Raw genomic sequence first — 11749 nt, 5'->3', positions numbered from 1 at the left:
GGGGCAGCTGCAGCTAAACCAATGTTTTTAAAAATCTGCACAGCCAATCAAATCCCCAATGGCCAATCAGAAACCTTGCCAGTCAAAAGACTCACCTGCCCCCTCCCACTTTCTAAAAACACTTGATGGTCACCAGGTAAAGTGTTGGCAGACACCCATGGGTACCATGTTGGCGATTCCTTAGTTTGGGTGTTGGAACTGGGACTGGGGCAACCCAGATTCAATTTGCAGGTTAATCTTAGCTCTGTCATTCTCTTGACACCATCCTTCTCAGATACAACCCCACAGGTGGAAGATCCAGCTGGTAGACACAGAATCCTATCGGCAGCCAGCAGCCCCATCAAAGTTGGAGTTATATTCTCTCTGCAGCTAGCGTGAGCAATCTTCTGCCTGTATTAGATTGCAGTTTTAAGGATGGGATTGTATTGCCCATATAAGAGATTTTAAAGCTTTTTTATGTTGCTTTGAATGGTAAGTTCTTCTTAATTGCATTTTACGTGGCGGGCCTGTTTGAGTGTTTATCCCCAGCAAAGCAGCTAATGAGCAAGAGATGTTACAGCGGTAGGAACCACACATAGTCATACTAATTTTCCCTTTGAAAAAAGAGAGAAAGAGAAGGAAGGAAGGAAGGAAGGAAGGAAGGAAGGAAGGAAGGAAGGAAGGAAGGAAGGAAGGAAGGAAGGAAGGAAGGAAGGAAGGAAGAAAAAGAGAGAGAGAAAGAAAGAGAAAGAAAGAAAGAGAGAGAGAGAGAAAGGAAGGAAGAAAGAAAGAGAGAGAGAGAAAGGAAGGAAGGAAGGAAGGAAGGAAGGAAGGAAGGAAGGAAGGAAGGAAGGAAGGAAGGAAGGAAGGAAGGAAGGAAGGAAGGAAGGAAGGAAGGAGAGGCGGAAAGAAACTTTAATGTGTTCTCCAAGTTCCCCATGCCAGTTGGCTTGGCCTGGAGATGGAATTTAAAGAGACAAATGCCTTCCCAAGCCAGCTGACAGGGTGGCTGGGGCTTCGAGAGCCATATACTATGCGTGAAAGAGCTGCATTTGGTTCCTGGGCCACAGTTTGGCCACCCTTGCCGTAGAATCCACCTTCCAAAGCAGCTGTTTCCTCCATGAGAATCGATCTGTCAGCTGGAGAGCAGTTAGAATCCCAGGAGACCTTCAACCACCACCTGGAGGTTGGCAACCTTAAGTGTTGGTCTCTTTTGTTTGTCCAGCTTCTATTTTGGAGAGCTAGATCTCTTTCTCCAGAGCCCTGGAGCTGGTTTGGGCTGTAATCCGTCACTGGGTGCCAACATCTAGCGATAAGTAGCTTTTAAAAATAGTTTATGGGATGGGGGATGGATATTCCGCGGGTACCCCCATTCAGTTTTAACACAGCATATAAATTGAGTCATGCCAAGCAGGATCAAAGTCTGTCTGGCAAATGCATCTTAATTCCTTGGACCTTTCCCCAAAGTCATAATTTCCTACTACCTACCGAGTCTCTGTGCAGTAATTCAAGCCGGAGGTTATCGCCGGGCAACCTCCTTCTAAATGACTGAAGATTACTTTTAAAGATCAGTACGGGAAATCTGATGAAGTCAACACCGGCATTCAGCCGGGATTCAAAAGGTTGGGCTGTATAATTTCATGATAGCATAATTCTAGGCCATCAAGCTATCAAGGGCTGACACGCATTATGCTGTATATTTCCTCCTCTTTGGAGGAAAAGAAAGCCCTGACTTGCCGAGAAAATCCGGCTGCGTTAAGCTTCAAGTTACTTTCAGATGCCGGAGTTATTTCACTGTATGTTATTCCCACTCTGACCTGGATGGCTCAGGCTAGCCTAATCTCATTAGATCTCAAAAACTAAGCAGGGTTGGGGTCTGTTGAGTACTTGGATGGGAGACCACCAAGAAAGTCAAGGCCAGACAATGGCAAACCACCTCTGTGTGTCTTCTGCCCTGAACTGGATGCTAGCTAGCTAGCTCGAGCTCATTAGATCTCAGAAGCAAAGCGGGGTCGGCCCTAAATATTACTTGGTCGGGGGCCTGCCTATCTACGGGACCACCTTTCTCCACATGTTCCCCAGCGAGCACTGCATTCAGGGACACAAAATCTACTGTCCATCCCTGGACCAAAGGAGGCCAGGTTATGCTCCACAAGGACTAGGGCCTTCTCGGTGGCAGCACCAGGAAGGTGGAATGCCCTCCCGGAGGCTATAAGGGCCCTGCGGGATCTTTCTACCTTCCGCAGGGCCTGCAAGACAGAACTGTTCCGATAGGCATTTAACATCTGACCCGGGAGCAGACTAAGACCCCACATCTCTAAAGAGCTACCGTTACTATCTGATCACCCTCGGGAAAAGAATCCGCCTGTATTAAAGACAGCACCGTAGAATGTTTTTCTTTTTTTAAAGAATGTTTTAATTGTAATTGTATTTTATTGGTTTTTAAATTGTAAACGCAAATATCTAAATTGACTGTTAGCCGCCCTGAGTCCGCTTGCAGAGAGGGCGGGATAGAAATTAAAGGCAAATAAATAAATAAATAAATAAAATAAACACTTGGATGGGAGACCACCAAGGAAGTCCAGAGTTGCTATAAAGAGCCAAGCAATGGCAAACCACCTCTGTCTCATCTTAAAAACCCTATGGCAGGGGTGGCCAAACTGCAGCTCGGGAGCCACATGTGGCTCTTTCACACTTATCATGTGGCTCTCAAAGACCTCACTGCCTCGTCAGCCAGCTTGGAGAAGGCATTTGACTCTTTAAAATCACTTCTCCAAGCCAAGCCAGTCAGTGACTTGGAGAATGCATTTAAAGTTGCTTTCTTTCCACCTCCCCCCATCTATTCGCCTTCCTTCCTTCTTGTCTTGTGGCCCTCAAACATCTGACGTTCTTGTCTTGTGGCTCTCAAACATTCGATGTTTATTCTACGTGGCTCTTACATTAAGCAAGTTCAGCCACCCCTGCCCTATGGGGTTGCCCTGTGTCAGTGGTAACTTGACACGCAGTGTCATTTCCTTTCATGTACACAGCCAGACAAACCCTGTGCACGTGACAAGGTGGGGCATCGGACCGAACGCGTGTGCGCGCGCTGCCCTACTGCTGCCTCCTTTTTGTCTGCTGCTGCTTCATCTTGTGTTCAAGTTTATATTCAGCAACTTGGGTGGAGTTCAAATCTCCAGCAAAGCTTGTCTCCGAGAGAGTAAGGGGCCGCCAGCCCGGGATTCCTCACGGTTTCAGTCCTTCGTCAGCCTTTTTCTCTCAATATTTTATCCTGGAGCCTCGGTACAACATTTAACCACTTGGATCAATTCCTTTTTGTGTTTCTGGTTCTCCACAGAGCCCACCCTCCAAAGCAGCCATTTTCTCCAGGGGACTGATCAAAGCCACCAAGGAATACACCGTCTTTCAGTTTGCAAAAATATATTGCAAGGATTGTATTCAACACAAAATAAAGAATACAATAACACAGAAAGCAATTTCAGTGAACACTGAAATGAGAAGCTTGATGCTGGGACTAGAGAATGTAGTGATGCTGTGACTAGAGGGATGGTGGCTCAGTGGTAGAGCATCTGCTTGGCAAGCAGAAGGTCCCAGGTTCAATCCCCGGCATCTCCAACTCAAAAGGGTCCAGGCAAATAGGCATGAAAAACTTCAGCTTGAGAACCTGGAGAGCCGCTGCCAGTCTGAGTAGACAAGACTGACTTTGATGGACCGAGGGGTTTGGTTCAGTATAAGGCAGCTTCATAGGTACATAGTGGAATATGCTGGCCCCACTCTGCGCACGTACATGCTGTTGAGGAGTCTGCTCCACACCTCAACAGGGTCCCTGCAGCCGTTGCTGAGACTGTGAGCGCTTGGGAGAATTTTGTGAACCGTTGGTGGACACCACCGCAAAATGGCTGCCGTGGCAGCAGGCCCAATCACAAAGCGCTGGGTGGTTTCAGGCCAATCATCTCATGATGACTGAGGGAGCTGTTTCTGAAGAGGTATTCCTTGAAGACACCAAAGGTAATGCCTCCTCGGTGCTTCTGAAGCACCTCCAACTTCAAGGATGTGGAGGAAAGCAAGGATTAGCTTGTTGCCTTGGGGAAGAATGGTGCCAGAAACACAGCGGTGGATAATGACTGTTTTTATCCTGCCCTTCCTTCATAGAGAACAGAGGTGACGCATGGGCACATACAGGGGTCGTTTTTGCAGAACAATAGATCTCATTAGCATATGCCTCCCTCCACCCCCCAGCCAAAAGCATCCTGATGCAAGAAAGGAGAGCCCCGGACAAGCGAGACCTGCTTCGGCTGGCTAGAGATCCAGCCAGCCCAAGCAGACCTCACTCACCTGAGGCTCTCCTTGGCCACCCCCCACCCCCCGTCAAAACACCAGCAAGTTACCCGCTGCCCAAAATCACATAAGAAGTGGAGAAAGGGTGGTGCGGGGTTTCTCCAGGGGTTAATGAGGGCTGCTGGGGGTGTGACAAAGCTCCTGGTGGCTGGCTGGCTGCCCGCTCTCCTAATCCAGGGATTGTTATGCAGCTGCACCTACTATTCAGTGGACAAGGTAGGTGGGGAGGAAGAGGGGGAACCCTCAGAAAGGTTCAGGAGCTGTGCTCCTGTGAGCTCCTGCTGAATCTGAAGCCTGGGCACATATAGGAAGAGACATTTCTTCAATCTTCTAGCCATAAAGGGCTTCAAAAAAACTAGAAATGGAACCTTAACCGAGCTCAAGAACAAACCACCGACGCATATCAGTCTGCTTTCAAGCAATTGCACACATCTCGCCATAAGAACACACACACACACAAAAAAAAAACCCTGGTGGATCAGACTAGTGGTTCAGCATCCTGCCTCACACGGTGGCCAACCAATGTTCCCTCGAGTCTAGTCTTTCCTCGCAGGGTAAGTGCTCCACTCCCCTAATCGCCTTGGCTGCCTTCTGTACTTTGCCAGCCTGTGTTATTACAGTTCAGCATTTAGGGTTTACAGAACTGCTTCCGTCTCTGTTCCCTGCTATAAAATTTAAGCTGTTTGTGGATGCTTTCCACGCACCTTTCCTTTCACGAATCCCCAAGTCTCCTTGGAAGACTTAGGAAAAAAAACACACCTGAATTGGTACAAATGGCATTTTTACTCCGTGCCCCTCAGCCAATGGACCCTCTCTGGGCAGCTCCTGAGCTGTAAGACATCCCATCCAGAAACCGACACAATTATACAAAAATCATTCAACAGCTATAAACAAAAGCAATAATCAGCTGTTAAAGCCCAATTAAAATCTCAATTGAGCAGTAAAAGAAAGATCAAAACAGCAGCTCCGAAGTCTTAGAAAAACATCCGAACGCTGGAAGAAGAACCCAAACGGCAACCAAAAAAGCCCAGAGTGAGATGTTAAAAAACAACTTGCCATAATCTCTCCAACCCAGCAAACAATAGCTTAGAGAGAATATAAACTCAAGAAAATGCATGATGAATAAATAAGGGTTGGCTTGCCATAAAAAGTGAATCACGTCTGGGGTCCAGGCAAAGAGGGGAGGGGGCAGGTCTGGATTAACAATTAAGCCAGGTAGATACTGGCCTATAGGCCTCCACACCTTTAGGGGCCCTGGGCTGGCTCCCCCCGCCCCCGTTTTCTCCTCCTGCTTGAAGAAGAAGAAGAAGACGACATTGGATTTATATTCCGCCCCATGGCGCAGAGTGTTAAAGCTGCAGTACTGTAGTCCTAAACTCTGCTCACGACCTGAGTTCGATCCCCGGTGGAAGCTGGATTTTCAGGTACCTGGCTCGAGGTTGACTCAGCCTTCCATCCTTCTGAGGTTGGTAAAATGAGTACCCAGCTTGCTGGGGGGAAAGTGTAGATGACTGGGGGAGGCAATGGCAAACCACCCCGTAAAAAGTCTGCCGTGAAAACGTTGTGGAAGCAACGTCATCCAAGAATCGGAAACGACTGGTGCTTGCACAGGGGACCTTTCCTTTCCTCCAGCCTGAATCTCAAAGTCTCAGAGCAGCTCACAATCCCCTTTATCTTCCTCCCCCACAACAGACACCCTGTGAGGTGGGTGGGGCTGAGAGGGCTCTCACAGCAGCTGCCCTTTCAAGGACAGAGACTCAGAGTGGCTTACAATCTCCTTCATTTTCCTCTCCCACAACAGATACCCTGTGAGGTGGGTGGGGCTGAGAGAGCTCTCCCAGAAGCTGCCCTTTCAAGGACAACTCCCACGAGAGCTATGGCTGACCCAAGGCCATTCCGACTTCTGCAAGCGGAGAAGCGGGGAATCAAACCCGTTCTCCCAGATAAGTGTCCGCGCACTTAACCACTGCACGAAACTGGCTCTGAAGTGGGTGTATTCAGTGGCATTTACTCCCGTAGAATTGTTCTTAGGATCACAAATTATTTATGGGCAGAACCCACTGGCTGCGGCTGAAGATCAAGAAGTGTTCTATTGATATAATGGACTGCTGAAACAGACAAATAAGTGAGTTCTAGATTACAGAAAGACTGAACTCTCCCTAGAGGCTCAAAGGACCAAACTAAGGCAATTGTACTTTGGTCACATTATGAGAAGACTTGCCGGAAAAGGCCGCAGGAAAAGTGGAAGGCAGCAGAAAAAGAGGAAGACCCACCATGAGATGGGTTGACTCAGCAAAGGAAGCCACAGAAAAGAGGAAGACCCACCATGAGATGGGTTGACTCAGCAAAGGAAGCCACGGAAAAGAGGAAGACCCACCATGAGATGGGTTGACTCAGTAAAGGAAGCCACGGCCCTCAGTTTGCATGAGCTTTGGAGGATGTTGATTCATATGGCGGTCCTAAGATGGAAGCAACTTGACAACATTTAATACGCACACACACACCGCTGAAGAACAGGACTACAGCATCTGAACACCACCTCACACAAAGAAAACAGGAATGGTTTCAGATTTCTCATCCCTGCCATTTAGACCTGAAAATCCAAAGTTGCTTTTCATAGAATCATAGAATTGGTAGGGGCCATACAGACCATCTAGTCCAACCCCCTACTCCATGCAGGGTCAGCCTAAAGCATCTCCAACAAATAATCATCCAGCTGTGTTTTGAAGGCTGCCAATGAAGGGGAGCTCATCACCTTCCTAGGCAGCTGGTTCCACTTCTGAACTACTCTGAGTGTAAAACAAATGTTTCCTAATACCCAGCCGGTACCTTCCTGCTTGTAATTTGAGCCCATTGCTTCAGGTTCTATCCTTGGCTGCCAAATGGAAAAGCTCCTTGCCCTCCGCTAAATGACAGCCTTTTAAATATTTAAAGAGAGCAATCATGTCCCCTTTCAATCTCTTCTCCAGACTGAACATTCCCAAGGCCCTCAGCCTTTCCTCATAGGTTTCTTCTTCCAGGCCCTTGGTCATCCTCGTTGCTCCCTTCTGCACCTTGGGCAAATCCATTGCAATATTAATTTTTTTTTCTTGGCCTTCTCTTTCCCCACATTGAACTTTCCCTTTCCCAGCTGAATGTCCCCGGGCCAAGGGAGGCCAGATTGAAGACCACCCGGGATCGGGCCTTCTCAATTGCAGCCCCACTATTATGGAATCAACTCCTGGAGGAGGTACGGGTCCTGCGATGCTTAGACCAATTCCGCAGGGCCTGTAAGAGCTACCTCTTTAAAACAGCCTTCACCTAATGCTGAGCTAAGGAAATGCTGCTGGATATGTTTTTAGCCACAGAATGTATTAAAGATCGAAGTTATAGCACCACAATTAATTAATTTTAATACAATTTGTAAATGGTTTTATGTGGATTTTATAACTATAAATGTAACTACTATGTATAATTTTATTGTACTGGATTCATATGTTGTGAGCCGCCCTGAGCCTGCTCTTGTGGGGAGGGTGGGATACAAATAAAAAGTATTATTATTATTAAGATGCATGTTTCCCAATCACTTATGCATCAGTAAACCATCACTGTGAAACGTTTGTATAAAAGCCATAGCAAATAAAGGTCTAACAGCAATACAAACAATTTAAACAAACTATAAACAGGATATATTTTTTAAAAAAAGTAACAGAAACTAGAACAGTTGACAAGAAATATAAAACAAAAGAGAAAAATAAATGAGATAAGGACATTGGCTCATCTCTAATAGGATTGGTTGACACATACAAGCAGAGCAGCTGTCGAATTTGGATTGCTGTAACAACCCACGCATGAAGAAATGTAGCCTGCCAGGGAAATTGCTATGCCACCTATTCATGACATGTTAGTTTTCTGTGTTCAGGGAGACTGTAACCGATTCCTCCCACTTGAATTTGAAAAGGGGACAGAATAGGAGAGCCAGTTTGGTGTAGTGGTTAAGTGTGCGGTCTCTTATCTGGGAGAACTGGGTTTGATTCCCCACTCCTCCACTTGCACCTGCTGGCATGGCCTTGGGTCAGCCATAGCTCTGGTAGGGGTTGTCCTTGAAAGGGCAGCTGCTGTGAGAGCCCTCTCCAGCCCCACCCACCTCACAGGGTGTCTCTTGTGGGGAGGAAGGTATAGGAGATTGTGAGCCGCTCTGAGACTCTTCGGAGTGGAGGGCGGGATATAAATCCAGTATCTTCTTCTTCTATCTTCTTCTTCATCTAGGATGCGTTTTATCAGGTGCTGTGCCATTTGCGCAGATTCCAGCCGGAACTTTGTAATTTACAAACAGCTGCCCCAGCTCGAACCTCATAAACAGTCCTTAATGGAAGAGACGTTTCTGCTACATTAGAGCTATCTTCCAAGCCATCTCGACTATAAATCTTAAGTGATGTGTGTCAAGGTATTGCTTAAATTACCCATAAAGTTAATTGATTAGATTCCCCCACCCCCCAATAGAGTGGGGAAGGGAAAGTCTGCAAACCTTTGAACGAATGCAATCTTTTCTTTTGGATGATAGATAGCAAATGCATTTGCATAAATGGTCTTAATTACTAGCGCTTGGGTCTCAGTCATGCCATTCCAAATAATTTTTTTTAAAATAATTGATGCAAATGATTGCATGCTCTGCCTTCCCTCCAGGGTGTTAAAACACATTTGATCTAGGGAGAAAGTAAAGAGAGGAAGTAAAATGTTCCGGAGAGGGGGGGGGGGGTCTGCTTCTATTAAAACCACAGGGCCTCAAATAATTTGATCAGCCCAGGGAAGATAACGCGAACTTGGACAAACAACAGTGCCAAGGGCTTGATTGCATCCCGACACCTGCCACCTGAGAGTCTTTACCTGCAGATATCAAGGCTCAACCCCACAATCTTTAACACAGAAAGCAGCATGAAAAGGTCTGACTTGAATCTTTACCGCAGGCATTTGTTGTTGTTGTTCAGTCGCACAGTCGAGTCCGACTCTTTGCGACCCCATGGACAAAGTCACGCCAGGCCCTCCTGTCTTCCACCGTCCTCCGAAGTCTGCTCAAATTCGTGTTTGTTACATCAGTGACGCTGTCCAGCCTTCTCATCTTTTGCCATCTCCTTCTTCTTTTGCCTTTTGTCTTTCCCAGCATCAGGATCTTCTCCAGTGAGTGCTCCCTTCTCATTTGGTGGCCATAGGATTTGAGCTTCAACTTCAGCATCTGACCTTCCAGGGAACAGTCTGGGTTGATTTCCCTTAGGACTGACTGATTTGATCTTCTTGCAGTCCAAGGGACTCTCAAGAGTCTTCTCCAGCAGCACAGCTCAAAAGCATCTATTCTTTTGCGCTTGGCCTTCCTTATGGTTCAGCTCTCACAGCCATACATTACTATATGGCCGAGGACCTGCCTACCTGAGGGACCGTCTTTCCCCGTATGAACCCCAGAGAGCACTGAGGTCAGCAGGGAAGAACCAACTGACCATCCCCGGGCCGAAGGAGGCAAAACTGCAGAGCACTCGCATGCGGGCCTTCTCTATCATAGCTCCACACCTATGGAACCAGCTCCCGGAAGAAGTGCGGGCCCTGCGGGACTTTGAACAGTTTCACAGGGCCTTCAAGACCATCCTTTTTGGGATGGCCTTCACCGATTAAAATGACAAAGGGACTTGCCTAAGCGATTTTCACCATCATGCTGGAATAGCACCAGAATGTTAATATTAGAAAATTTTAAATTGGACTGTTTAAAATTAGCTGCTGTTTTTAAATATTTATTGTATAATTTACTGTATTTGGTGTTGTTAGCCGCCCTGAGCCTGCTTCGGAGGGGAGGGCGGGATATAAATAAAATGTTGAATGTTGATTGATTGACTACTGGGAATACCATCGCTTTGACTATACGGACTTTTGTTGGCAGGGTGATGTCTCTACTTTTTATTATACTGCCCAGGTTCGCTGTAGCTGTCCTCCCAAGGAGCAAACGTCTTTTAACTTCATGGCTACAGTCACCATCTGCAGTGATCTTGGAGCCCAGAAATGTGAAGTCTGTCACTACTTTCACGTCTTCCCCTTCTATTTGCTTCCCACAGGCGTAGATTTAAAAGGGGATCAGAGAGATTCAGTCGCTGCTAGCCATGGAAATTATCAGCTCGCTGTTGGAAGGGTTCCCCGGCAGATCAAATAAACTCAACTTAGATCCTATCTTCTGTCAGATAGGAACCCCCAGACCACAAGACAGGTGGCTAGGTCCTGTTCCCAGCTTTTTTAAAAGAACACAAAAAGCGAGACAAATAGGCCAAACTGTAAATCTTTTAACAAATTTTAAAGCGACTTTGTAAAAGGTTTAAAGGGTTAAATAATAATCTTCTTTTTTACTGTTATAACCCTCAAGTCATCAAATCTTAATATGTAGACTCTTGCGGGACTTTTTATAAGGTACTTTTAAGGTTATTCTAAATGACTTACATGTTCTGGTCAACGACTGTAATAATAAACTGACCGACTGACTAGCCATGGTGACGAAAAGGAACCTCCATTTTCCGAGGTAGTCAATCTCTAAATACCAGCGCCAGGAGGCAACATCAGGGGGAAGGCCTCTCTGCCCTGTGGTTAGCCCTCCAGAGGAACTGGTTGGTCACTGTGTGAGACAGGATACGGGACTAGACGGACCACTGCTCTGATCCAGCAGGCCTCTTCTTATGTACCACACATTCTGGAGATCTTTGTCAGACCTGGGTGTCTTCTTTGGCAGAAGTGGGATCCCATGATGCATTAAACAGGCAAGACTAACGAATTCTTTGGATGGATTCCCGACTTTGTTGACCGAACTGGAAAAACGGGGCTGAGTTTTTAAACAGGTTATTCTTGGGACTGGATATACTTGTGGTGATGGACAACATGCTGGGAACAACACACGGCTTTTTTTTTCTGCCCCCTTCCTTCCCATCCAATTGATCGCACTCTCACTCGGTGTCTGCTTCCAGTCCCAGTGAGAAAGGCAGACTATAAATAACGTAACTAAGTAACAGAGATATATAAACGCGGGGCAGACAAAGGACTTCCCCAACCCGTGTGGTTTCCTTGAGAGCCATCAGGTTGGCCCCTCTGAGAAACAGACTAGCGGACTGGGCCGGCCACTGGGTCTGACCGTACAGAACTTTTCTGACGTTTATTGTTCCAGAAGAGTGTCTAGCCTTTTCCGATTTAATCCTGACCACTTCCCGTCCCTCGCCCCCAAACATCAGCTGAACAGAAAATTCTTTCCGCGACTCCAAAATCTGGTCAGCCTCAGAAAGCTTTTAGCCGGAGTTAAATGAGAAAAAGAAGATATTGGATTTATATCCCGCCCCTCACTCTGAATCTCAGAGTCCCGGAGCAGCTTACAATCTCCTTTACCTTCCTCCCCCCCGCAAAAGAGCTCTCCCAGAAGCTGCCCTTTCAAGGA

Source organism: Heteronotia binoei, chromosome 11 (genome assembly GCF_032191835.1).
Source record: "Heteronotia binoei isolate CCM8104 ecotype False Entrance Well chromosome 11, APGP_CSIRO_Hbin_v1, whole genome shotgun sequence".
NCBI classification, from domain to species: Eukaryota; Metazoa; Chordata; class Lepidosauria; order Squamata; family Gekkonidae; genus Heteronotia; species Heteronotia binoei.
This window is presented reverse-complemented; position numbering follows the sequence as displayed.